The sequence below is a fragment of the Panthera tigris genome, chromosome D1 (assembly GCF_018350195.1).
Source record: "Panthera tigris isolate Pti1 chromosome D1, P.tigris_Pti1_mat1.1, whole genome shotgun sequence".
Taxonomy (NCBI): Eukaryota; Metazoa; Chordata; class Mammalia; order Carnivora; family Felidae; genus Panthera; species Panthera tigris.
The window spans coordinates 13,669,459-13,695,746 of NC_056669.1; the positions used below are offsets into that span (position 1 = coordinate 13,669,459).

At 48.2% G+C, this 26,288-nt stretch overlaps 1 long non-coding RNA gene across 1 annotated transcript; it reads left to right on the top strand.

Moving 5' to 3' along the window:
* The first annotated feature begins 17,347 nt into the window (after positions 1-17,347).
* On the top strand, positions 17,348-26,288 carry LOC102954730. The gene is made up of 3 exons (XR_444789.3): positions 17,348-17,431; positions 20,871-21,031; positions 26,012-26,288. It is a non-coding gene; the product is annotated as an uncharacterized LOC102954730 (long non-coding RNA).

Below are 26,288 nucleotides of genomic sequence, written 5' to 3' on the forward strand. Positions count from 1 at the left end.
TGCAGAGACACGGACTCGGGACTCAGGACTTTGGAGAAAGGGCAGGCCTAGTCCCTCCCTCCTGCTGTCTCCTCTCATTGGACACCTACTCCCGGACATCCCACCAGGCAAAGAAGTGTAGCCCAAATCACCGCCTGGCCAAAGGGCTGATCGCTTATGCCCCCCGCAGGCCGATGGGAGTAGCAGGAGGCAGGGGCCGGGCGGTGTGAGGCCCAGCACTTAGTAGGTGATGAGGAAACACAAACCAAGCGGAGTCCTTGGTCCCCATGGTTGCTGGGGAGGTGAGATTCAGAGCTGCAGGGGGCAGGGAAGACAGAGGTCGTGGCCCTGGCAGCCCAGCCCCATTAGCTGGCTGGTGGCAGACAGCCAGTGCTTTTGAGGGCTCACACAAGACGGGCGATTGAAGGGCGGCTCTTTGCAGCTGCTGCCAGACTAATCCCAGGCGGGCAGTCCATGCCTTTCCTTTTAGTCTCAGCCCATTCGCTGGCTCTGCCCTTCGGAGGAGGCCCTCTGGGCCCTCCTGGGCCTTGAGATTACCCCCTAAAAGCTGAGTTTTGTTTGCAGAGCTCTCTCCAAAGCTGAGGGAGCCCCAGGAGTCTCCTGTTCTTGCTGCTTGTTGACTAGGGGATCCGTGAGGTCAGACGGTGCTGGCAGTTCCTCAGCCCCTGGCCCCAGACACACACTCAGTCTGAGAGTCTGCCAGGAAGCCTCTCTCGTACGCCCAGCCTGGCAGTCCTGCCTTCCCCAGCCCTGCAGGGCACAGCCACCAGGGCCTTTTCCTACAGGCTCAGCCCCACCCAGTTTCAGAGCCTGCCTTGACCAAGCTAGGTGGGCACCAGTTCCTCCATCTTGCTGGTAGGGGCTGTGCTGTGCTCGGGTGTCTGCCCATACATTCAGCATCCAGCATGCTGGGGGCAAACTCCCCTCCTTTAATCACACCCCTGGGGTTCTGCTTAGTTGCCTGCCCCAGAGCCCCAGTCACACCTGGCTACCCTGTTGGTACCTATCTCCTCTCTGGCCCCTCCCCACCCCCATCCCAGGGAGCTGAATCTGTTCCTCTTGGATGTCCAATGCCACTGGGATCATGCTCTGACCGGGCTGACCATCCAGAACCACAGCTGTACTGTCTATCGACATTTGAGGGTCTCTGCTGCCAGCTTCCCACTAATTCCCGCCCTCCTTCTTCATGGGTACCAACCACACCCTGAAATCAAGCTGAAGTCTCCCTGCCCCCATGCTCACTAGCTCAATCTACCTCCTATACTCTGTCAGGTGCCCTGTGCCATTTCTATGTCTGCTCCAGCTTGATAGAGAACCAGGAACCACAGTGAGTTCTACCTTTCTTTCTCTACTCATGTGGTTTGCATATGACCCTCTAGCTTTCTACCCCTCTCCTGGGTGAGTCCCTGCCCTTCCCGCAGCCCTGACAGATGAGGCTCTTTTTTGAGGACCTGAGGGTGACTGTGAGTTAGATTGAGGGTAGCCACACCACCTGATGGGTGCTTTCTTTGAGCCAGATATTGTTCTAAGTACCAAAGATAACAAAGATGAAAAGATAAGGTTCTGTCTGCTCCCAGAGATTTTCTTGGTGGTGGGGAACCAGGAAAACCATCAGAGATACACCATAAGAGAAGTGATCACAGAGGCAGATTCTAGCAGAAGAGGGAGCTTCTGGGAACATCCCGCCTTAGAGCTCACCAGGTGCGCTGGTCTCTGCCAGTCTACCCCCAAGCAGAGGGATGGTGGGGCAGAGAAGTGAAGAGCAGAACTGAGCTGGACACAGGGAGCCAGTGTGGGTCTGAAAGCACCTCCAGGGTCAATGGATTTCCCTTCATGTGCTTGGTCCTATGTGGCATAGGGAGGTGACAGAGACCTAGAGGAAAGAATTCTAACAGAAGGTGGAGGAAGAAAAGGTGCTATAGCGGGCACAATCCGTATGTTACTAATATATGGAAAGGAGGGCATTTTGCTGAGTTTTGGGGGAGACTTCCCATAGTACACATTACTATCAAATGATCATTGCATATGGGGTAGGATGGGAAATTATTTGCAGTGGATGGTTCTAAGTTTAGGCACCTAGCATCCTCTATGCCCACCTTTTTTGGGGGGTGGGGATGGTACTATAAATTCCTTTTGGGGAAACATCTTTCCTGCAATTGTCAGTGCCTCGAGTTAGGTCGGGCACCCCTCCCTTCCCGCTTATTTTCTCCTTCCAGGTGGAGTTTGAGACTCAGGGTTAAACCATTGATCACATTTCCAACCAGAGGTATGTGATTGGTGCAAGGATGACCCAGGTCACCCAGTGAGTGTCCAGCTCAGGACTTAGGTGAATTTTGTGCAGAGGAAAAGTAGCTCCTCCTTTGTTGGGCAGGGGATAGTGAGAATGTGGTCCTGAAGCAGCTGCTGCCATTTGCTGCCACCAGGTCCTGGATGAGTTGGAGCAGGGGCAGAGGAAGCCTCGCCAAAGGATGATGAGAGAGAAACTCTGTCCTGGGGACAGTTCCCTGAGTCATGCTCTAGATATCTAAAGCCTGGCTTAGCTCTGGATTTGTCAGTTACATAATCGAATAAATTCCCTCTTTATTTAGGCACTTGCGCTGGGGATTTGATCACTTATAACATGTAACCGAAAGAGATATAACTGATATGTGTTTATTGAGCCCCTCCTATGTGCAAAGCACTGTGTTCAGTGCATTTAATTATAGCCCCTTATCGAATAACGAGCTGTTATTGTCCCTGTTTTTCTGAAGAAGAATCTGAGGCTCAGATAGGTTGGGACTCTGGAAGCTGGGGAGTTTACTTAGAGACAAAAATTTAGGAAGCTTAGGCTGGGCCTTAAAGGGCCCAAGCCTTCAGGGAAAAGAAAAAAAAAAAAATCAAGTCTAAGTCAAAAAAAAAGAAAGAAAAGGAAAAGAAACTTCAATTAAATGACAAGTTCCCCTTCTACAACCTCAGTCCCTCTCTTCCTGCTGTTCTCATGGCTTCTGAGCCTCTCAAGGTGTGGGAAGAGGCAAGACTCATATCACAGGTAGAGATACAAATTCTGCGGGTTGGTAGACTTGTGGTTGCGTTTGCAAAGCTATCGTTATTTCTGCAAGACTTTGGCATAGGGAGATGCTGGGTCACACAATCAGGGTGAGGGGCACAAGGGTGGCAAGATGCCTGGAGTAATCATGCCAGCTTTCTGAGCCTCCTGTGGGTTCTGGTGAGAGAGCAGAAGAGACTCCTAATTCAGCTCTTGATCTGCCCTGTCCATGCTAGGGGATGCTCTGGGCAGGGGAGAGTTAATAGCCAACCTCCTTCAGAAAAGAAAAAGGCTTCAGTTACAAAACCCAACAGCACGGAGGGAAGAGACGCAAGTTACCAGCCACAGAAGCTTAAAAAGGAACCCACCCACAGCTCCCGCTACAAATGCTTTTAGCCACATGTTAAATCTCCCCTCTAATGGCACCCCCTGTTAAACGAGATATGTCACCCGACCTGAGGAGGCTGACTTGAAAGGCAAATAGTTGGAAGTGATTCCACACGTTATTAGTGAGAGCTGTTCTCACATTTCCGGCAAAAATAATGGAGCTGAGGTCTGAAGAGATGACTAATACCTCCCCATTACTGACCCGAGGCTGGGCATTACATTGTGATCCTGGCCACTCGGCTGGCCCTTCAAGCGTATTTTTTGGTGCTTGTCCTCTGGGTGTTTTCTGCTGGATGGCTCTATTCACGTTCACCTCGGCAGCCCAGCCTATTGAAACGAGGAGGCTTTCCTTCACAAGGCAGCGTTCTTCGCCATGGGGGCCAGGGAAGAAGGGCAGGGGCCACCCAGGGCACAAGTGACCTGCCTCGGTGATTGGGGTTGGTCCCCTGCCTCACGGAAAGGCTGCATCAAACTTGTCCCAGACACACAGGAATCCGTCCTGATCCTAATTTCATATGGGATTCTGTCATCTTCTTTAATAGCCTTTATGGGCGTTTTACAGTCCTTCCTGTCGGGAAATTCTTTGGGTTTAATCTTAAAGCTCTCCTATTAAAATGTTAGCCTGTGTCTCCTTTTTTCCCCCCTTCAATAGCATAGAAGAATATGAGCTTTATAGACTTTAAAGGGAGAATTTAACAAGAGCCAACATTTACCGAGGGCTGGCTATGTGGCAGTCACCGTGTTGGGTGCCTTACAATGCCTTCCTTAGCTCCTTAATACACACACAGCTATGGCCCTGTCCTGGGTCGCCAGTGACCTTGATGTTGGTGCACCTGTCTAGTGGACATATTTCACTTCTTGATTCCTTTATCCTCTCAGCGATATTCAACCCTCTTGACCACTGTCTCCAGGTGAAACATCCTCCTTTCCTGTTCTCTGGGGTATGATGCTTAACTGGAATCTTTTCTCCTATCCGGGTATTTCTTCCCAGTTTCCATTGTAGGTTCATTTTCCTCTGCTATCTGCCACGTGTATGTTGGCGTTCCTTAAGAAGTGACCCTCGTTTCTTCTTATTCTATATTCTCTCCAACAGTGACCCTCCCCAAACCAGTGGCTCCCTTATGTACCTCCAACCCAGACCTCTTCTGTCCCTCCCAGAGCTGAATGTTCAATGATGTACTTGGAGGCTCTGCTCTGCTATCTCAAAGTTGCCTCTAACTCAACATTTTCAAAACTGAATTCATTGTCTTCACTCACAATCTTGGCCTTTTCCACTGTTCTCTTTCTCCAGGTGCTTTGCACAAACTGGAAACCTGGAGGGCTCCCCCTGTCTCCGCAACCCTCACCTAACTGATCACCAAGTCCCTGCTGATTTGACTTCCTAATTATTTCTTGACGCTTCCTTTCCCTCATTGTCTGCCACCACCCTAGATCAAGGTGCCATTTTTTCCTGCTGGTGACAGCTTTCTGAGTTCACGTCACCCGTGCTGGTCTCCCACCCACCGCAGTCTGTTCACGCTATAGTCCAAGAGCATTTCTCAAAACTCAGATTTGGCCATGTGGCTTCTAAGTTGAGACTTCCCACCCTTCCTAACATGTAGACCGAAATCCTCACCAAGGCCCTCCCCAGTGTGGCCGTGCTATCTCCTTGTAAGACGAGAGTCTTAACACTTTTCCTCCCCACTCTCCAAGGTCCAGTGTGTGCCCTTCTCTCGGCTTCTTAGTCCATGCTCCCTCTTGCCTCAGGATTTTTGCACATGCTGCCACTTCTGAAGCACTGTTCTTCCTTGCTGCTTCGCCAAGTTAACCTTCTGTCAGCTCTGGGCTCTCAGCTCGCGAAGCTTCTGCACATCAGCTTCCCGCGGCCTCTCCGACCAGACGAGGCCTCCGCCAGGCTCAGAACAGCTCTGCAACCATTTGCTGAGGGCGCTGCTCCTGCTCTGCACACTCCGTCGTCAGCCTTGAGGGTCCTGCCACAGATCCTCCCGCGACGCCCCTGTTTTCCTGCCTATTTCCCCCTCCCACTCATCAGGGGAAAAGCTGCAGCCACCTCTACCTTTTCCAGCCCCTGTTTTGCCCTTGCATCCATGAGTCCCGCTAAAATGAGTCTTGCAGCCTGTCCACAGCTGTTGTTTGCAAGTGCTCCTGACACCCTGGATGCAGATTTCCAGGGGCCGTGCTGTCGGTAGCCCGGCCTGGAGAGGGAGGGCGTGGGATCCCCTGCTCCTCCGAACCTGTCACCCTGTGTCTTTTGTCACCCTGGGTCTGCTGGCTGGTAGGGTCCTCCAAGAACCCTGCTGGCTGCCAAATTCTCCTTTTTTTGGCGAAAGCTTAACTCCTTTCATAGAATCTAACCTAATTTATTTGTTCTCTTTCGAGCATTTACTTTCTCGTATATAAATACTGGGCAGTGGGGTTGAAGCTTGCACCTCGTGTACGGGAGTGGTGACAGCTGCAAAAGCAGGTTTATTTTTAAATAAAAATCGGAAAGTTATGAGGCTCCTGAGGTTTTCTGCATTTTTATTTTTTATTCAAAAGGGAAAAAAAAAGGGCAGGGGAGAAAAAAAGGATGAGGGGAAACAGTGTCTGTATCTCTGCTTCCACTTTTCACGGCTCCCTGTTTTCATCTCCTTTCCCCGCTTCCCTTCCCTGGCATTGGGCATCTCTATAAAGAAAGGGAAGGAGTGATTACTTCTAAGAAGGGAGTGGGGGGATCCGTTGAAGCTGAGCATTAGGCATGCAGCCCCTGAGCAAGTCGAATGCATGGTAAAATATTACCTTAATAACATACTCACAGAGAGCTATGTGTAAATGGTAACAGCTGCTTTTGTGATGACCGTGTTATAAATGATTGCAGCCCTGATCATTAATAATGCATCTGAACAATAACAACTTGATTCCAAGGAAAGAGTACAGCCTTTCATTTCTTCCTGGCACGCGAATTTACTCTTGCCATTGTGTGAAGTGACTGGGTGCTAGGAATGAGGACCCGCACTGAGCCTGGGAAGCAGGGGAGCATCTCAGCCCATTCCTGCACACCGCCCCCCCCCCCCTCCAGGTAAGATGGGGCTTCTGGAGGCCTCTCTAGAGCTTTTTCCTTTGCCCACAGTGTTGACCTTCGGGCTAGCCTGCACCCTTTAAGCCTCTCCACCGCCCTGGGACCTAATGCATCACAAAGCTGCCACTCTGATGGCGGCTTGAGGGTGGGTCCCCATGAGATAGGATCCTGGAAGCCACCCTTCAGTTGGTGTTGACTACCAAGGGTCGCTTTCCTTTCACTTGTCTGAGGTTACTGTTCTGCCTGAAAGACAAAGTCCAGACCCTTTAGGCTGTCACACCAGGAACCTTCACAGTCCAGCTCCAAACCTCGACCACATCCCAGCAGCCACTCTTTTTCCACACTCGGTTCTAATTGCTCCAAACTACTCAGGCTTCCAAAAATACACCGTGCCACTGATGCCCTTTGTGCCTTGCCATCTACTATCTTCTCTGTTCTGCCTATAGAACTCCTACTCATCCTTCAAGACCTCGGTCAAATATGCCCCTTTTCTCCACCTGCCCAGGGCAGAGTTAGCTGCTCCGTCGTCCGTGATCTTATCTCTACGGTAACATTTCGCACATGCCTCAACTACAGCATTCATCACACCACACACTGTAATACGTCACTTTTATGTTGGTTTCCTCTCTGGGATTTGAGCTTATTAAGGGCAAGAAGTATGTGTTAGTATTCTTTATGTCTCCATTCCCTAGCACAGGGCTCAGCAATCATTAAATATTCAATGAATGTTGCACACACCAAAAATAAACAGCCATTCAATAAACACTTTTCTATTTTCTTATGTTTGATGATATTTGGGGACTCTGGGTTCTGAGCTGGCATCAGATACTGTTGTGAAGATTCATTCCTACTCATTGAGGGTGCCCCCTTGAAGCATGAGTTGTGGCCGAAGGTGGTTAGCCATTACCAGTGTCAGTGGGGCTATAACCCATTGGCTTAGCCATTTTCCATGCTACTCAGACGACAGTCTGCCCCTGTCTGGTCCTCTGAAGTCGCGAGTTTCTCCTACAACTGCTTTGCTCCCTGTATCTCCATCTCTACTCTGGCTTAAAGGTCACACAATTTACTATACTGAGGAGGGCCTTACTATCCCAAAGAGGTGCCCCTTGGGTAAGCCACAGGTACACAGGCTCACGTTGTTCAACTCATTTGGGCATGCCTTCAACACAGGGCTGACCTCTATAATTGTTTCTGGCTCGCCTTCTTGTATATTCTTGTGTCAAGCTCTGATCTGGCCCAGAGGTTTTTCTTTGGTTTCCTTGATCACTGGGAAAACAAGTTTTTTCTCTGGGCCTTAAGTTCATTCCTCCACACAGCCATCTGAACCCGACTGGGTTCCTTTTGCGCTGGGGCCTCAGAACTGCAATGAATTAGACCCTCCCTGCTCTGGATATAAAGACCCCATGGTCAGTTCCCTGAAACCACCCCTGTTTTAACTATTCTTCCTGCTCTAAAAGCTTTTTCTTGCTTTCTGCCTTTTATGACCACACTCTAAAACCACTCTCCTCTCTTCCTGTTCTAAAACTTCATCATCATTTCTGAATCCATGTTTTCTCTATGAGTCCTTATTTTTTACAACTCTGACCTCAGAGCATCACTTAGTCCATCTGTTGTTTCTGGCCCTGCTTTCCATCAGAATTGCCAATCCAAGGACTCATCTTCCAGACTAATTTCTCGCCTCAGGATAAAAAAAAAAAAAAAAAAAAAAAAAAAAAAAAAAAAGAATGATCAGAAAAAATTTGCACATCCATAAGTTCAAGAATTTATTTTATTTATTTATAACTTGCCTTCTTGCAAAAAGGATTTAAAACTGTTCACAAAGATGCAAATGATATGGCAAGATAAAGCAAACAAAAATAAGTCGGGTTTTTTGTTTGTTTTTTTGTTTTTTTGTGGGTTTTTTTTTGGAGAAAAGGAAAAAGGTAACAAGGCTAAGAGAAAGTTGTAGAACCATGAAGGAGGTTCACTGTGGATGTTGTGAAGTCCTATCTACCTGCTGGTGGTGGCCACAGAGTTCCCCAGAGGTCATCCCACAGTCAACACAAGAGGGGAGTGAGATCGGTTACAACATTCAGTACCCAGAAGACAAAAACACACCTAAATTTTTCATGAAAACTACAATGATTTAAGGTACCAAGACCAGAGAAAAATTCCTGCTAAGTCTTAAGCTATGTTTTCCTAAGAAAATGGGTTCTCCACAGCAATCTTAGACTAAACACTGTTGAATGTTCTTTGTGCAAACTTTAGCAAATTTTAACTTAGCAGGAGTGTTGAGAGAATATTCGAGTGACACAGCGGTGTTTGAACTTGGTGCTCTTGGAGCTTCCTTTCAACTCGACTTTCTTGGTGTGCTGATAGTTACGAAGACCTGTAAGATTTGGTCCCTCCCTCAGGGACCTAACACTTTCCTAGGGTAGCTGCTCTTAGTGCAGCTGACACTGGGACGTTCCCTGGGCAGGGCTCTAGAGCCTGCATGTTTAATATATATGATTCTGATACAGATGCTTCAGGTAAGTACTACGATGATGGGGGATCAAAGCATCGATCAACAGTGCAAGGCACCATGTGCTAAGTATCTTGAAATGCTAAAAACAAATGGCAGGGAGCAATCGTTTTTGGCAGGTGTGTTAAGAGAAGGAGATGGTGATAGTGTTTGAGCTGAGCTCTGAGTCACGAGTAAGAGGAGACACAGGATGAGGAGGGAGACCTTCAGGCAGAGGAAACAGACTAGAGAAAAAAGTCAGAAGAGGAAAAGTGCCATGCTTGCTTAAGAAACAGCAAATAGATCTGTGGGTCTGTGTGTAAGGTCTATGTAGAGGAAGTAGTAGGGGACAGGGCCAGAAAGGTAGGTCGAGGACAGATTGTGAAGGGCTTTGAATACAGATGATGAGTGTGAGCTTTACTCAGTAGGCAACAGGGAGCCACTGAAGGCTGTAGAGTCCCACAATGATGTGATCCAAGTAGTACTTGAGAAAGGTTAATTTGGTTGTGGCATATAGAATGGATTAGTGGGCAGGAAGATTGCACAGGATTTGGTACCTAGAAGGAACCCTATAAATTGCTCTTTGAATAAAATGTTTGAATAGAGCAAACAAGGGACTCTTGCAAAAGTCTAGGTGCAAGGCGATAAACACCTTAAGGGAGTAACATGGAAAATAAAAAGCAAGGGAAGAAGGCTGTGACATTCATAAAGAAGAAATTATGGACCATGCTGACCTGCCATGCATGGTGAAGGCAAGAAAAGAGTCATTGCTCCGAAGCTTGGAATCTGAGCTACTCAACGAATCGTGGGTCCCCTCCCTGCACCAAGAAAGTCAGAGGAAGCCCTCGGTGAGGTATCAGATGATGAGACTTTGAATTTGAGATGTGAATTGAGGCTTACGAGAGGGATGAGGACTAGCAATTCTGGTCCAGGAAGAGGGGGCTTCTGTAGGAATGTGGGCTGGAAGGTAGAATCTTGAGCAGTGCCCATACTTTAGGGTTGGGAGCACAAAACCAAGCCATCCTAGGAGACAACTGTATCAGAAGGGAACTAAGCAGGACAGGGTCTGGAATTCAGGTGCGGGGAGCACTTGAAGAAGAATGCACTGGAAACAGCCTTCTGGGCTGCAGACAGGTGGAGGGGGGAAGAGCTGAAAGCACTCGGGGATTTAGTGATTGGGTTGTCAACTGGTGCCCTTGGAAGAGGGAGTTTAAATGAGCGATAGGGATGTCATCTTAGCTCCATTTGTCAGGCCCCAGATTAGAACAGGGGTCCTCAATCCATATACATACTTCCAGGATTTCTCTTTCTTTCTCTCTCTCTTGTCTTTTTCTTTTCTACCCCCCCCCCCCAATTCCACCTGTTCCTTCTATTGCTGGCTCCTGGCTAGACCTATCTGCTCCCTCTTCCTATTCCATATGGCGCAAGAGGACCCTTAAAAGGCAATTGGCCTTTGGTGAAACCTCAATGACCATGAAATTCCATCACCCAAGAAATGGAGGCAGATGCAGCCTAGAATCTGCTTCTTCTAGGCCAGCTGCCTGCTGTCCTTCTGGCCGGGTTCCCTTTATACCCATGCCCTGAAGTCCATGCCAATTCAAACAGCTTGTTTTAAGTTTGACAGTCAGCTATATAGTTATCGCTCTGTATTTACCAGGGTTCTTTGGTTGCAAGTAACAGAAACAACTTGTATTATCTTTTATTAAGCAAGGGCATTTTACTGGCCTGTGTGATTGGGAAATTTAGCTCTTCCTGGATTAATGGACCAGATGATGTCATCAGGATTCTTTCTGCCTATATTCACACTCCGCATGTCTCTGCGTGGCTTCATTATTTCCTCCTGCAAAGAGGCCTTCTCCAGGTGTCTGGGAAGGTATATATCTCCAGCAGCCTCTGACAATGCTCCGACTGGAAAAATTTCCAGGGAAAACTCTGTTTAGCCAGACACGGCCCCATGTCCATCCCTGAACCATCCCTGTGGCTAAGAGCATGAGGAGTGATGATTGACTGGACCTCAACTGCCTGCCATCCCTGCTCCTAGGAGTGATCGGCACTCCCTTAGAATTGCATGATTGACATGGCCACTAAGTGGTTTCCCACAGGAAGGAAGAATGGCAATGGGCAACGGTGGAGGGGGGGGGGTCAGTTCAAAACACTAGCTGTCCAATTACATTCCAAGTACTTGGCTTATAGCTTCTCTGTCATTCCAGTAAGGCTGTGCCTGTATGTCTCACATTCCCATCACTGCCCTAATTAGTGGGCTGAGAGCTAAAGGAAGCTGAATTCCAAGCCCTCCCCCCCCCACCTCCACCCAGGCCGCCCACCTCTCAGGGCTTACTTTGTGACAGGCATCGCCCATGTGGGCAGGTGTCTCCTGGTTTCCAGAGGCCCCAGGCTGGGGTGGCAGGGGAGACTTAGATCAGGGCAGTGATGGGTTGGCTGAGGCATGTGGGAGCAGAGGCAGAGCCAGCCCCCGGTGCTGAGCCAGGCAAGATGAAGGTGCTCTAAGGCAGGAGCCCGAGGGCAGATTGCCCACTTGCTGCCTGAATCCGCAGGAGGACTCGGTGCTTTCTGAGGACCTGCGTTGACTTGCTCTGTGACCTTAGGCTAGACACTTAATTGCTCAGGGCTGCTCCCCTCACTCTCCCATCTGGCAAGCAGAAATACTGACGGCTGCACTGGCCGAAGCTGTGCCTTTCTAGGGGGTGTGTCGCCTTGGGGCTCGGTGCTATGGAAAATGGTTCCCAGTCTACACTGTGCCTCTAGATGCTGCTTGGTGCCCCAGCCTGCTTGGCAGAAAGTGGGTCTCTGAAGATCTTTGACTTTAGGCTTTCTGATTTCAACCTCCTGAACCGTCTCGCTCTTGCAGCTGAGCTGGGAAATGGATAACTCTTTTCACATAATAGTTGAGAGTGGGTGTGTGGTTTGCAAGGTGCTTAAAAATGTTTGCTTTCAGAGCTGGGGTTTCTAGTGCCACGGAGGCCCTAGTGAGGTGCAGGGGCTTGGGAAGGTGGTGGGTGTTTTAGTTCCTGTTCCCTTGGTCCACTACTCTCTGGGTTCCTTACCAGGAACAACCACACGATGTTCACACAACATAGAACAAGCAGACTGTATGGGGGGGGAGAGAGGGAAGACGAGTGGGAATGTAGTGAAGCTCAGTGGAGGACTGACCTGAAAATCAGACACATGCATCAGTCTTCATACCCTGCCCTGTAAAGCTCTGCAGCATGGTTCTCAAACTTCGTGCCTTACCGACCACCAAGAGGAGTAGGAGAAAAAAACCATATGCTATGGCACCGCCTCCAGAGAATATGAATCAGTGGGTCTGATGAGGAGTGCAGAGATGTGCATATTCAACAGACAGTTCAGCACATGCACCCCGATGCACCTCGATAGCAGTGCCATCAACAAGAGCCAAAGTTTGGAAAGAGCCCAAATGTCCATCGACTGATGAACGGATAACGAAGATGTGGTACATATATACAATAGAGTATTACTCGGCGATCAAAAAGAATGAAATCTTGCCATTTGCAGCAACACGGATGGAGCTAGAATGTATTATGCTAAGTGAAATATGTCAGAGAAAGACAAATGTCATATGATTTCACTCATATGTGGAATTTAAGAAACATAACAGATGAGCATTGGGGAAGGGAAGGAAAAATAATATAAAAATATAGGAAGGCAAGCCATAAGAGACTCTTAAATACAGAGAACAAACTGAGGCTTGCTGGAGGGGAGGTGGGTGGGGGGATGGGACAAATGAGTGATGGGCATTAAGGAGGGGACTTGTTGGGATGAGCACTGGGTATCATGTGTGAGTGATGAATCACTGAGTTCTAGTCTGAAGCCAAGACTACACTGTATGTTAGCTAACTTGGATAAATAAATCTTAACAAACAAACCAACCAAACAAACAAACAGAAAAGACAAGCAGATGATTCTGATATTGGTTGGACTAGTTTTGGTGCAGGGACTAGATCCTGTGTCAGCAGGATTGGGCTCTGGGGCTTTCATCTGTGTTTAACAGGAAGAGTTTCACTTTCATCTGCTTTCCACATTGAGGTTCTAGACAAGATTACATTAGAACAAGGGGTCTCATGATCTCATTGTGGTTTGAAAACCACCAAACTAAAGCTATCTCATCACCTTGGGAAATTTAGAGTCCTGTGGCTTCCTGGCTTCAACATTCAAGGCCTTCTATGACCCAGTTCCTCTTGATGAGGTTTTAGCCACAGGCAAGTCAGTGTCTCCAAAACAGTCTTCCCACCTCCCTCCCAAGGTCCTTTTCCTGCATGAAGCCTTCCAGGGCTATACCAGAAGGTCAGGGTCTCTGAGTTCTTGGGCAGGTGGGTTGTGAAGGAAGCATAGCTGGAGTGGGGCGGCAGGGGCGGGGGAGGGGGTGCGCCCTCTGAGCACATCCCTGCAACATGTTGCCTTTCTGTGAAATTTGCCAAGGTATCATCTTGAAATGATGGCGGTGGAGGGGAAACAGGGCAAGTAAACTTCAGGGAGACTGAAAGCCCCCTCCCCACCCTAGGCCCTGCCCCCAGGCTCTCTTACCCTGGACTCACACCTCCTGATGACTCTGGGCAGTGGGAATCAGCTGCTCGCCTGGCTGAACCTTGCAAGACGGTAGGGCAGATGGAACCCCTCTGGCTTTCACACCACCCACTTCTCCCGGCACGGGCATTGCAAGCTAGCCTTTTCGTCAGCAGGATGAAACTACGCTGGGCCAGGGTCCTGGTGAGTGAGGGTGGAGGCGCCCACCCAGCCCCTGTGCAGAAGGCTGGCTCTCTCACTTCCGCTGCTCCTTTGTTGACGGAGCAGGCGTGACAAGGGAGCCGGGAGCAGAGAGCTCTCATCCCGAGAGCTGTCAGCCTGACCAGAATGGGCATTCATTTTCAGGATAAATAATCAACTCAAAAAATGTACCAAATTCATTTTCAAATTGGCTTGTCAGATACACGTTTGCCCAGGACAAGTCGGTTGAATAAAATGTATCTTGGGGAGCAAGGTGAGCCGGCCTGTCTCATTCCCTTAGGGACATCTTGTAAATAAGGGCCATTCTTGAGGCCGGAAGCAGAGAATTCCCCAGAACAGATTGAATTCTGGCTTTGTCTTAATGAACGTCAATATTTATTACCAAAGGCGGTGTGCTTCTTGGAGTGATAGAGCATTTCACCATTTCAGCCCTCGCCTGTTGCCTTCCCAGGTACCAAATGCTATGTAATTGCGGCTCATAAAGGCAGCAGACAATATTGCCAAGGAAACTCACTCCTGGCTGTAAATCTTCATAATCAAACCCAGCAGAGCTTTGCTTTCTGGTTTGGACAGAGTGTCCCTGAGGGCAGGGCCCACCCAGATTTTCTAGTCCTCCTTCCTTGGCAGGGAGACCCCCAACACCCTCTGGTGAGGCAGGGGCTCCTGCTGGGATTGGGGATGAGGGCGCCAGCCAGCAAGGGCTGGAGAGGCCAAGAAGTGACAGAAGTTACTGTCCCCACCCCAATGCAGAGCTGAGAGAGGCAGACAATCACTCAGAAATCTGGAAGGGCCCTGAGAGGTTATTCCATCCAACCTTCTTGCTCTGCAAATGAGGGAGTGAGGCTCAGAGAGGTGGTTTTTGCAAGGTCACACGGCTCCCAGGCCAGGGCTCTTCCTATTTGGCCACACCATCTCCTGGGGGTTAAGGCGTGAGCTCAAAAGAACACCCTGAGCTGGTTCCTCCTGCAAGGGTGAGTGGCTCCCAGCTGGAGATTTTCCTCGACTCCTGGTAGGTCCTACTGCCAAGAAGCCTGGCTTCCTGGGGTCTCGTACAGACAGGTTACTTTTCCTAAGCTGATGTAAGCCTATGATCTGCCTTGTCCTTTCCTGGGGAAACCTCTGGAAATCAACTCCAAACTCTGCCCTTTAGCCAAGACATTCGTGGGGATAGCAATCCCAGCTGGAGAATCTGTACAAGGAAATGGAGATTCGTTTCAGGTTTTCCTCTGAGTGAACAGTACATTTGTTTCTCGTAGGACCTTAGCTCTACTAAGGGGAGGAGGAGAGGTAAACCTCTCCAAGGAGTCTAGAAGGTCAAAGGAAAGCCTGAAATGCCTGAGCTCAGGACACTCGGCTGGGCCGAGTTCAGCTTCTGGTTCTACCTCCTTTCTTCCTTCCACCTTGCTAAGGACAAGGATGGCCGCAGGGCAGGGACACAAAATGGGTTTTCGAGAGTGATATCATGTGGTTCCCAGACACCAGATCGCTCTGCAGAAACTGCCTGGCTGCTGTTATGGGAGTTGTGTTGAAGAGAATTATAACTTTTGACAATGGACATCTCATCTTGCACAGATGCGTCCTTTATAGAATCTGCCAGCGAGATTACAGAGGCATCACAGCGTAATGGGAAGAGGAGTCAATAATTCTGGGGTTATTGATTGTAACCAGACCCATTCTTCTTTTTTAATTTATACTTTATCCACTTTTTTCAACCTGTTTTTTCTTAAACCCATCCTCACAAAAGCACCTGATGGATCAAATGCAGTTGATTACATTTTTAAAAATGATAGGAGTAATTTGCTGCCCTTAGGAAGAATCCAGGACAAGGCAGTATGTGACTAGAGGGGGAGGGGAATGCTGGTAGGGAAGGAGGTAAGGAGGCAGAGGGAGAGGAGGGGGCACAGAGCAAAGCAGGAGCAGTTTGGTGAGGACAGCCCTGCTGACCCTGCATTCCCTGATGCCCTGATCTGGATGAAAACTCCATCAGTGATCAGATTTCCTACAGCTTTGCAACTTCACTGGGTCCTAGTGCATCCCAGAGGATACTTCTCATCCCTCAGAGCCTACTTCCTTCAGGAATTCTTTCCTGATAAGGCAAATGGAGACACCGGGTGGGTCAGGACAGGGGGAATGTGCACCCAAACATACATGTAAATATGTGCATGTGTGTGCCCCCCATGTGTATTCATTCCAGAATGTTTACCCATAGGATGCAGCAGCTAACTTGACATGTGTTTTTAATGGTTGGATTGGGCTGTGTGGAGTGAGCTGGAAATAGCTTGTAAGCTCTTAAAAAATTGGTTATACATTTTTGATGTCCCCAATATCCCTTTTGATTCTAACCCACTATGTAGGGTAGTATGATAAAACTGTTGGGGATTTGCTGAATAATCCCCAGGGAATTAAACAATCACTTAAACATCCTTTTCTTGTGGAGAAGTGACCAGGGACTTCTCTGGTCACCAAAACAGGTGCAATGTGAGTTTCTGGTTCAATTTCTAAAATGCCCGATGGCTATACTCCATCGGCTTCGCTTCTCGTTGAGAATCCTTCACTCTGTTTCCATTGATCATGAACTAGATCACGGAATGTCCAAGTAGAGAAGGGCTTAGACATTGCTGAGTTCAAACCTCTCATTTTTCAGAAAAGGAAACTGGGTCCCAGAGGCATTGACATGAACGTGCCTCACGGCCAACAAGTGGTTTGGGTTAAAATTGAAGGCACATCAGTATATTCTCCCCATGCAAAATTGGTCTCTTCTCTCCATCGCTTCATTTTCTTACATGGACAATAGCAAGAACCGAACACCTGTGTCTCTTCCCACCTTCCCAAAGTGGCCCAGCTGAGTTACAGAGAGTTCTTCTTTCCTATTTGCTTCTAGATGGATCTGAAAGTAGGCGGGGCTTGAAGAAATTGTAAGGGGCGGAAATAGAGCTAGATTTCATTTCCTCATCTCCTGCTGCTTTACCTCTGACCTCTTTAGAGGTGGTAACATTTGCTTTGGTGAAAGATACTAGCCTCTGAGTCAGAAGACAAGAGTGTGAAACTAATCATTTAACTTAGTAGCTCTGTGATCTTGGACAAGTCACTTCAACTCTTCAAATCTCTGTTACTTTGTAAAGCAAGCGGAAAGATGCCTGTTTACCCTACCTTAGCCAGGTATTGAGGACCAACGAGGATAGTTTGAGGACATCATGGAATAAATTGGAATGTGCCATCCGCATGTAAGACACTCTCCAAAAAATAAACTGTTTATTTGAGAACAGTTTTAGAATTACAGAGAATGATAATTCAGAGTTCTCACATAACCCACACCTAGTTATTTCTATTATTAACATCTTACATGAGTACGGTACATTTGTTACAGTTAATGGACCGATAATGATAAATTATTATGATGAAGTTCATAGTTTCACTTTCCTTCATTTTTACTTAATGCCCTTCTCCTATGCCAGGATCCCATCTGGGATGTCACATTACAGGTAGTTGTCAGGTCTCTAGGCTCTTCTGACCTGAGACTGTTTCTCACACTTGCCTTGTTTTTGATGCCCTTGACAGTTCTGAGGAGGACTGGCCAGGCATGTTGTAAAACGACCCTCAGATGTGATCTGTCTGATGCTTTTCTCCCGGTTAGCCTGGAGTTCTGGGTTTGGGGGAGGAAGACCGCAGAGGCAAAGTGCCATTTTCATCACGTCACATCACCGGTGTATCACAGGTGAGCTTTCTGTTGTCTGTACTGATGTTGTTTTAGAATCATACTTTGTCACTAAGAAAAGCCAGGGACCCCTGTTTTAGAACCCACTCTCACGGTGTCTGGGTCACATGGCCCTGGAATAAGAGTCCTAGTACAGTTTTTCCCCTAAAATAGGAGAGGTTCTTTCCAGTTAGACCACTGAGTCTGCCTTTCTGGTCACCTGGGCTTAGCACTAATGAGCTGCTAATAACACGACCGTTACCTATGCAAATGAAGGGAGCCGGCTGGAGGGGGTGCGGGCAAGCGCTCACTCCCTTCCAGTGCTAAGTAATCAATCACGTTGCTGTGGTTATTAACCGTCTTAACTGAGGTGCTCTAAGAACTGACCCCCGAGGGCACCTGGGTTCCTGGCTTATTTACATCAGTGGATTATTTCTCAGGAGACTCTGGGCCTGGGAGGGGTTCATTCGCTTCTGCTCTAGATTAATGGAGCAGTGTGGTGTCAGGGGCTACAAAGGAAAAGAGTCTAAAACCCTCTATTTGGTTCACCTGCTGAATGCTGTGTGTATCTGGGATAGTGACTTGCCCTTTCTGTGCCTCAGTTTCTCTTCTGGACACTTATAAGTAATGGCTTTTATGACTTAGCCTCTTCCTTGTCAGGACATGGTCTGGGGAAGTGGTTTCCCATGGGATGGCCGTACTCTGACTCTACCTAGTTATCACTTGTGGGACAGGACGACACGTTGAGATGTGTGGCCCCAGAAAAGCCTGGAGAGTTGGGAGTCACAACAAGGGTACAGGCATGGGAGAGCAGATAGGCTGGTGGGCAGCAAAGCACCAGCACACATGCCCTAGTTTTTCCTCTGTAACGAGAGGCAGAGGGAGTGGACAGGATACGGAAGAAAAGAACTTCTTACATTAATAAACATTTTAGGGCCTCCTGGGTGGCTCAGTCGGTTGAGTGTCTGACTTCAGTTCAGGTCATGATCTTGCAGTTTGTGAGTCTGAGTCTGTGCCGACGGCTCAGATCCTGGAGCCTGCTTCAGATTCCGTGTCTCCCTCTCTCTCTGCCCCTCTCAAAAAAATATATAAACATTTTTTTAAGAAGTCTTTAAAAAACACATTCTAGTTGTTTGCCATAGAAGCTGTCTTTTTTCTAAAATCAGGACAAATATGAGATGGTCTCTGCAGAACCCTTCGTCCCCAAGACACATAACATGCTATGTGCCTTTTTCTCCCATATTTTAAGTGTCTCTGACCTCTGTAGGCTGGACCTACCAAAACCAGCTTTTAGTACCCCTCTACACCTAGATTGTTGGGGCACAGAGGAGATACCTTCCAGCGTGGCTACCAAGCTAAGAATGGCTCTCACTCCCATGGCACCGGTCCCCAGGACACCGAGTGGGGTTTGAGGTTCTAATAAATCAGAGTTTTCCCCTTTGGGCTATGAAACAATTGGAAAATAGAAGAATCAGACAGGGATCAATGTATCAGTTTTGTGGGTGGTAAAGTTGTATGGGAAAATAAGGTTTGGATCTGAGGCTTAATGAGGTTTGGCACTTGGGCTTTCTTTCCTTCCCTCCTGAATTGAAATTTTGGATGCAGTCATAGGCAGAGACATTGAGTGACTGCCAGCCTGCCCAGGTGAGCTCACTACCCGAAGAAGACAAGAATGCTTGTGGCCTGCATGCAGGCCGATGAGGAGTGGGAAGTTGTCAGAGAGAAGGAGAGTGCATACGACAGGAAGGGGATCACAGCCTGGGGGGGCCTGACTTCATCAGGTCAAAGCTCTTCAAAGGGACCGGGCTGTCTCCTGAGAAAGAGATTCCCCTTGCTGGCTTGACAAAATAAGCCACATATTGAAGGAAGGCCACAAGGCAAGGAACTGGGGTGCCCTTTATGAAATGTGGGCAGCCTCCAGGTAACACCAGCAGAAAGTCAGGATCCTCAGTCATACCACCACAAGGACGTGAATTTTGCCAACAACCTGAATGCACCTTGGAAGCAGCTGCCTCCCCAGTTGAGTCTCCAGATGAGAATGCAGCCAGCCAACCCCTAGACTGTAGCCCCCGTGAGACCTTGAGCAGAGGACTCAATTAAGCTGTGTCTGGACTCTAGCCAACAGAAAATTGTGAAATAAAAATGCATGTTGTTTTAGGTCACTAAGTTTCTGATAATTTGTTATGTAACCAGGAAAACTAACACTATCCCCTTGGAGAGAAATGAAGGGGAGAGGAGTAAATGGTGGAGAAAAGAGATGTAATGTTTCTGTGAAGGAAGCAGTTATTTTATGGACCCAAGAAGTGTGGAAGGAAGGAGAAAAGGTCCTTCCTCCTATTACATTCAGTCTTTATTGTCCCTCACACCATCCTATTTCTTTTCTGAATTGGATTTTTGCAAGAAAGAGAAATAGAGTTTGAATGGAAATCAGAGACAAGCTACACTATCATTTGCACCATATAGAGAGGTTCTGTCAACTCCCCTGTTTGAGAATCCTTTTCTTCTTGTTTTTTTTTTTTTTTATATTTATTTTATTTTATTTTTGAGAGACACAAGCAGGGCAGGAGCAGAGTCGGGGGACAGAGGATCTGAAATGGCCTCTGTGCTGACAGGCTGACAACAGAGAGCCCAACGTGGGGCTCAAACTCACAAACCATGAGATCATGACCTGAACCAAGTCAGAGGCTCAGCTGACTAAGCCCCCTAGGTGCCCCTCTTCTCAGGTTTTGATTTTGCAATTCTTCCTTCTGTTCCATGACATGTCCAACTATCCTTCCAATAAATCCTTCATCCTGCTTTTTAAAGAAAAAAAAATTCTTGGGGCATCTGGGTGACTCAGTCGGTTGAGCATCTGACTTAGGTTCAGGTCAATATTTCATGGTTTGTGAGTTTGGGTCCCGCTTTGGGCTCTCTGCTGCCAGTGCAAAGCCCACTTCGGATCCTCTGTTTCCCTCTCTCTCTGCTCCTCCCCTGCTTGCATGCTCTCCCTCTCAAAAATAAATAAACATTAAAAAGTTAGAAAAAAATTCTTAAGCCAGCTAGAGATCGTTGTTCTTGCTTGTGACCCAAATAAATTTTACAACCTGTTAAATTTTGCTGTTAGTCTAATTGCCATAAATTAGCCCCCAACACAGTGCCTATCCTCACTGTTTTTCTTCTGGAATAAGAACCTTGGGCTCTCTTCTGGTGTCTTTGGCCCACTAATTTTCCAGCCCTATCATTGTCCCTGTTGCTGATGATCTCACAGAGATCATTGCCAATCTGGTCCTAACTTTTTAGCTGGAGGCTGCTGCCACTGAGAACCCTCAAGCTGGCTTCAGGGAGAGGGACACCCATTCTTCTTTTAGCTCTACCTTCTTAAACATGGGATTTCCTCTTTTCTAATTCCCATCAGCCCAACAGAGATCAGACTATGATTTTTACTAAAGCCTTGAATCTAACAGAAGTTTTTTGCTTCTAGCACTGGCCATTGTTAGAATCCACATGTGTGAAGCCAGCTCCAGAGCTCTCTGATGATGGGGCTACATCCCTTCCCAGCATCTGCTTGCTTCCACACATGCAGGTGCCATCTCTCTCCCGTCTCTCCTGATTCCAGATCATCTGACCCTGATTCCCCAAATGGTAGGTATTTTCTTTTCTACACCAATTTTGTTTTTGTCCTGAGATTAACTTTGTCCTTCAATGACTGATGGTGGAAATATCCATTACATTCAGGGGTAACTTCAACTCACCCCCAAGGTTGAATCTATCTACATTATCTCAAACACTGATACATTGGTTCCATATGGCATTAGCCAAAGTCTGTCTTATTCAGTATCAGCTAATGTTGTTTGTCTACATGAACAGTCTAGTCTAGCTTGTGTTGGATGGATCCAGCGTCCATTGTGATGGATCTAAACAGCACAGTATCTTCCTCCCGTTCCCTTCTCCCAATCTTAATATTGGGTCTTTTGGGGAAACAACAGTGGATAAGGAAACAAGCCCATGGATACATCACTCAAAAACAAACAGTAATTTTCAAGCACCTCTCTCCTGAAATATAAGTTAAGAAAAAGAGAAAAAAATCCAATCAAATATGTAAATGGTGAGGATAAATTACTCTAAATGTGTGATATTAAATAGTACACTTGAAGGCTCAATTTGAAGCATCAACATTTGGATTGCTTCATGGCTCCCAGATCTTCCTCAAAAATTTTAGCGTGTCCTTGTTTTTGGTTTGCATTGGTAATATGTTTCTTTTGATTTTTTTTTTTCCAAACTAAGGAGTACTTTCCTCCAAAAGTTCAATTCCAGTCTCCAATGGATTCCCTTTGTCATATGGTTGGCTGTTTGATAGGGTGGAGGAAACCTTCTATTAGATGTTGGAAGAATGAATTCCAGTTCTTACTCTACACAGACTAGTCACATTAGCTTCAGAATTCATTTAATCTTTCTAGAAACTTTATTTTATCTGTAAAAAGAGATGAAATATATGCTATCGTCTAGTCCTAAGGTTCTATGCTTACCTGGGCATTAGTAGACAGGGTGTGACTGGGGCAGTCATACCAGGAACATGAGAACTTAGCTGCTTTATTCCAGAAGGAGTCAGGAGCCTCTCATGCTGGCTGTTCTGCTCATGTTTGTGGGTAATAGATGTGAAGGGGGACAGACACATACTGCTCATTGAAATGTGGGTATAGGATAGGACCTACCTCCTGGGTGAAGGTGCCACTGTTTTCTCCTGTCCAGACCAATGCCTCTGAAGCATCACCAGGCAGGGCTTATCTGACTGTTGTGGAGGACATGGCATCTTTGAGCTAACATCGACCCCACCTTGTTCTAGCCCACCCATTTCTGTGTTTGGATTGTTCCTTGGCCAAATATTTCATGTTACATATAAGACCTTTCTGTTTGTAGGATTACCTGGTCCTCCTATTTCCCTCTGGTCCCTGGGGCTCCAGTAGCTGGGTTGTGTCCTTGTTTTTCCTCTTTGCTCCACCATCTAGAACTTTCTGAGTACCTTTGTCTCATGGGGCTATTCCAGTCTAGCCCAACCCTTTTATCAGCAGGCCCTGCTTTCTTACCTGGCCTTTGCTCTCCCTCATACTGCTCCCTAGGTAGCAACTCCCAACCTGGGGACAGGGCCAAATGCATTGGAGCCAGGAACTAGGGGTCCAAGAGATGAGCTACTGTCACTCAGGAGCCCACTTCCCCCCTCCCCCCCCCGTCACAGGCAGGGTCCCCTGGTGCTATGCTGGCACAGGATGACTCACAAGAGTGCACACCTCCTACCTGCCTGCCCAGCTGTATTTGTGTGTACAGATAGTGTGGTGCCAGACAGGCAAGCTTGGAGTCACTTAGGGAGATGATGAGATCCCTCAGTGTGTGTGTTTTAGAGTCTGCTGGGGACACTGCTATCAAACAGAGGGGTTTTTGTCCCTCATCACGTGGCTGGGTATCCAAGTCAGCAAAAGAAAACGGGTAGTAACTGAGAGAAATAAGGTGGTGAGCATTTAACGGACATAGTTACTACTTTCTCCTCTCCTCCAGTTGTCAGACTTCCGAAGGAAAGTACAGGTTGAACGCCTGCCATGTGTTGAGCTCTTCACTATACTCTTCTGCCTACCATTCCCCTCTCCATACCTACATTCGCCCGCGTTATTCCTAGAAACCTCAGCTCCCATCCCAAACTCTTGCCCGGCCCTTACTCTACCAACAATTCATCACTTTCTAAATCTCACTTCCTGTCTCCATACTATTCTCACAGGGTTAAGTTAATGACTTTCATTTTATCAGTAAGGACTGCAGCTCAAAGGCACAGTAGTCTTGCTGAGGTCAAAGGGCCAGAAGGTGGGAGAGCAATATTCCACCCTGGGTTTGTCTTTTTTTTTTTTTTTTTAATTAAAAGTTCATTAATTTTGAGAGAAAGAGAGTGTGAGCAAGCGGGGGTGGAGTAGAGAGAGAGAGAGAGAGAGAGAGAGAGAGAGAGAATCCCAAGCAGGCTCTGCAATGATATTGCAGAGCCTGATGTGGGGTTCGAACTCATGAAGCATAAGATCATGACCTGAGCCGAAATCAAGACTTGGATGCTTAACCGACGGAGCCACCCAGGTGCCCCAACCCCTGGATTTGTCTTACTCTTTTTTTTTTTTGTTATTTTTTTTTAACGTTTTATTTATTTTTGAGACAGGGAGAGACAGAGCACGAACAGGGGAGGGTCAGAGAGAGGGAGACACAGAACCTGAAACAGGCTCCAGGCTCTGAGCTGTCGGCACAGAGCCCGACGCGGGGCTCGAACTCACGGACCGCGAGATCGTGACCTGAGCCGAAGTCGGCCGCTTAACTGAGGGAGCCACCCAGGCGCCCCTGGATTTGTGTTACTCTACAGCTCACAGCAACTTATGGGCCAACAAGTACTCCCTGTGCCCCAGAGCCTGGGGTGGTGCTGGCTGCCAGACAATGAGCTGAGGTCTTTACTCAAGGAAATCAGAATTCAGTGTGGGGGTGGTGGTGTTTTGCACTGCTTTATAAAAGCAAGAGAAGAGGGAGTCAGGAGGAACTTCCTGGAGGAGGTGACTTCTGATCTGGGTCGTGAAGGTTGGGTAGAAATTGGCCAGTTCAACTAGAGGGACAAGGGGGCTCTGGCGGAGGGGCGGAGATAACACAGTCCTGGACACAAAAAAGAGCAGGGACAGAAACCATGGCTTCCCTGTCTGGGGATGGCCCGTGGGCATCAGGACGACTGTGGGAAATCGTACACCAGGTGGGGGGTGTTAGCCTATTCCTGAAGCAAGAGGGACCTTCCTAAGTGCCAGTGGTGATGGCATCAGTCAGGGACGTGCCTTAAAAAACAGACCGGCAGGAGTGCACAGAGGCGTGTGTGAGTATGAGTGTGAGCTTTTGATAAAAACGCTGAAGATGTGGAAACCCATTAAGAGGCTTTTCCAACAGGTTAGAACAAAAGTGACAGAGCCTGGACCTTGGCAACAGCAGGGGGATGTGAGGTGGGGTGAGTCTGCCAAATAATTGTGGTAGACAATAGACCAAGCACAGAGATGGATTCACCGGGGGGCGGGGGGCAGCGGGGGGGGGGGAAGCAAAAGGGAGGTGTCGGGGATGACGAGGATGTTTTTAGTTAAATCACTTGGGTGAATGATGGTACCACTAACTCAGACAAGGAATGTGTGAGGAAAATAATGAGGTCAGTTTGGGACACAGGAGTGGAGAGCAGCACGCCTCTGCATGTTAAGGCTGGGGGCGGTCTCCGCTGTCCCCTGCATGATGAGGGGAGGAAGGGGGTCGCAGGGGCGGTGGTCAGAAGAGAAAGGGGTTATCCCAGGACATGGTCGGGGCCCGGGCTGCTATCCTGGCCGGCCGGTGAAGGTCGGCACTGGAGAAGCCCCAGTACCAGCTGTAAAGCTAGCCTGCATCCCCGGCCCTCTGGTCACACCAGTGCCCCCCTCTCTGCTTGTCATGAGTCAGACACTGACAGCCTCCATGGTGCTGGCGATTTATCAGTGAGTGGAAAAAGATAATTGACCACCATCTCACCTCGCCTCGCCTCGGCTGATAGAGAGAAATCTAACTGCTTCATTCCACTGTAATTTCATATAATTCTCCATCTTTTTCTCCCTAGTTTTTACTTGGAAGTTTACACAAGTGATTGATGATTTGCTATCAAATATAAAAAAAAAAAGAGGCTAAAATATCATTGGACAGTTTAACAGCCTTTAAAATATAATGGTCTCTCTGGCTGGACATCCGCAGTAGCCGTAGGAGCCCAGAAGGTCAAGCTTTAATGAACTGGTGGGAAATTAGGGAAGGAAAGCGAGAGTGATCCATGCTCAGAGCTGGCTCCACAGTCCGCTGACCTTGGGGGAAGAAGGCATCTTGTGATTTATGGACCCCCTCTGGGAGCGTTTCTGGGGCTGTCAGTAGCCCTTGGGGAGGGTGGCGGGGTTGGCCTGCGATGGGGGCTGTGACGGCCCTGGCTCCTGAGGCCGTTTGCTGGGGTCTGGTCCTTGGTTGTCCTCTCAAGATCACCCAGGGCTCAGCCTCTCAGCAGTGATCTCTCCGGCCTTCTGCCTCAGGGACAGCCAGCCTCTGACCCTGTCCTGAGAGCTCAAATGTTTCCCCCACCATCAGTTTTGTTCCCTGGAACCCTCTGACTTGCTCTCTGTATCCATATTGCTTCATTCTTGGGAGTGGAACTAGCCATAAAGCCTCTTTGCATATCAACCTCTGAGCGTATCAGCGTGATGTGGCAGGCAGGGGAGGGGAAGGACAGTTATCTCCTTATGCATTCTTATGCATCCTTCCAGGCCCTAAGCTGTATAGCATCTCATCGGAATCTTTCTCCCACCTCTCAGGGAATTATTATAATGCTCACTTATAGATGAGGAAACCGTGCTTCAGAAGATGCAGTTCAGAAGCTGCTAGACCGGCAGCCAGTGATCCTGGTTCCTGGCATTCGTGTCCTTATGCAATCCCCTCCCCTGGGGTGTGAGCCAAACCCAGAGATTTGTTTCTAATGAAAAGAATACGGCAGAAGTGATGGCATGTCACTTGTGAGATTAGGTTATTAAAGACTTTAACTTTCATCTGGTTCTCTTGCTGGCTCAGTCTGATGCAAGCCGGCTACCTCGGTGGGAGCTGCCTTATGGCAAGGTCTAAGTGGCAAGGAACTGAGGGAGACCTCCAGCCCACAGCCCGGGAGGCCCTGCGTCTCGTCAACAGTCAAGTGAGTGAGGTTGGAGCCCGGAGCGTACCTCTGTGGGTGAAGCTGGGAGAGGTGTGCAGCCCCAGCCAGCTCCCTGACTGTAGCCTGGCAGACCCTGGGCACAGGGCCCAGCTCAGCTGCACGTGGAGTCCTGACCCACAGCAACTGCAGGGTAATAAA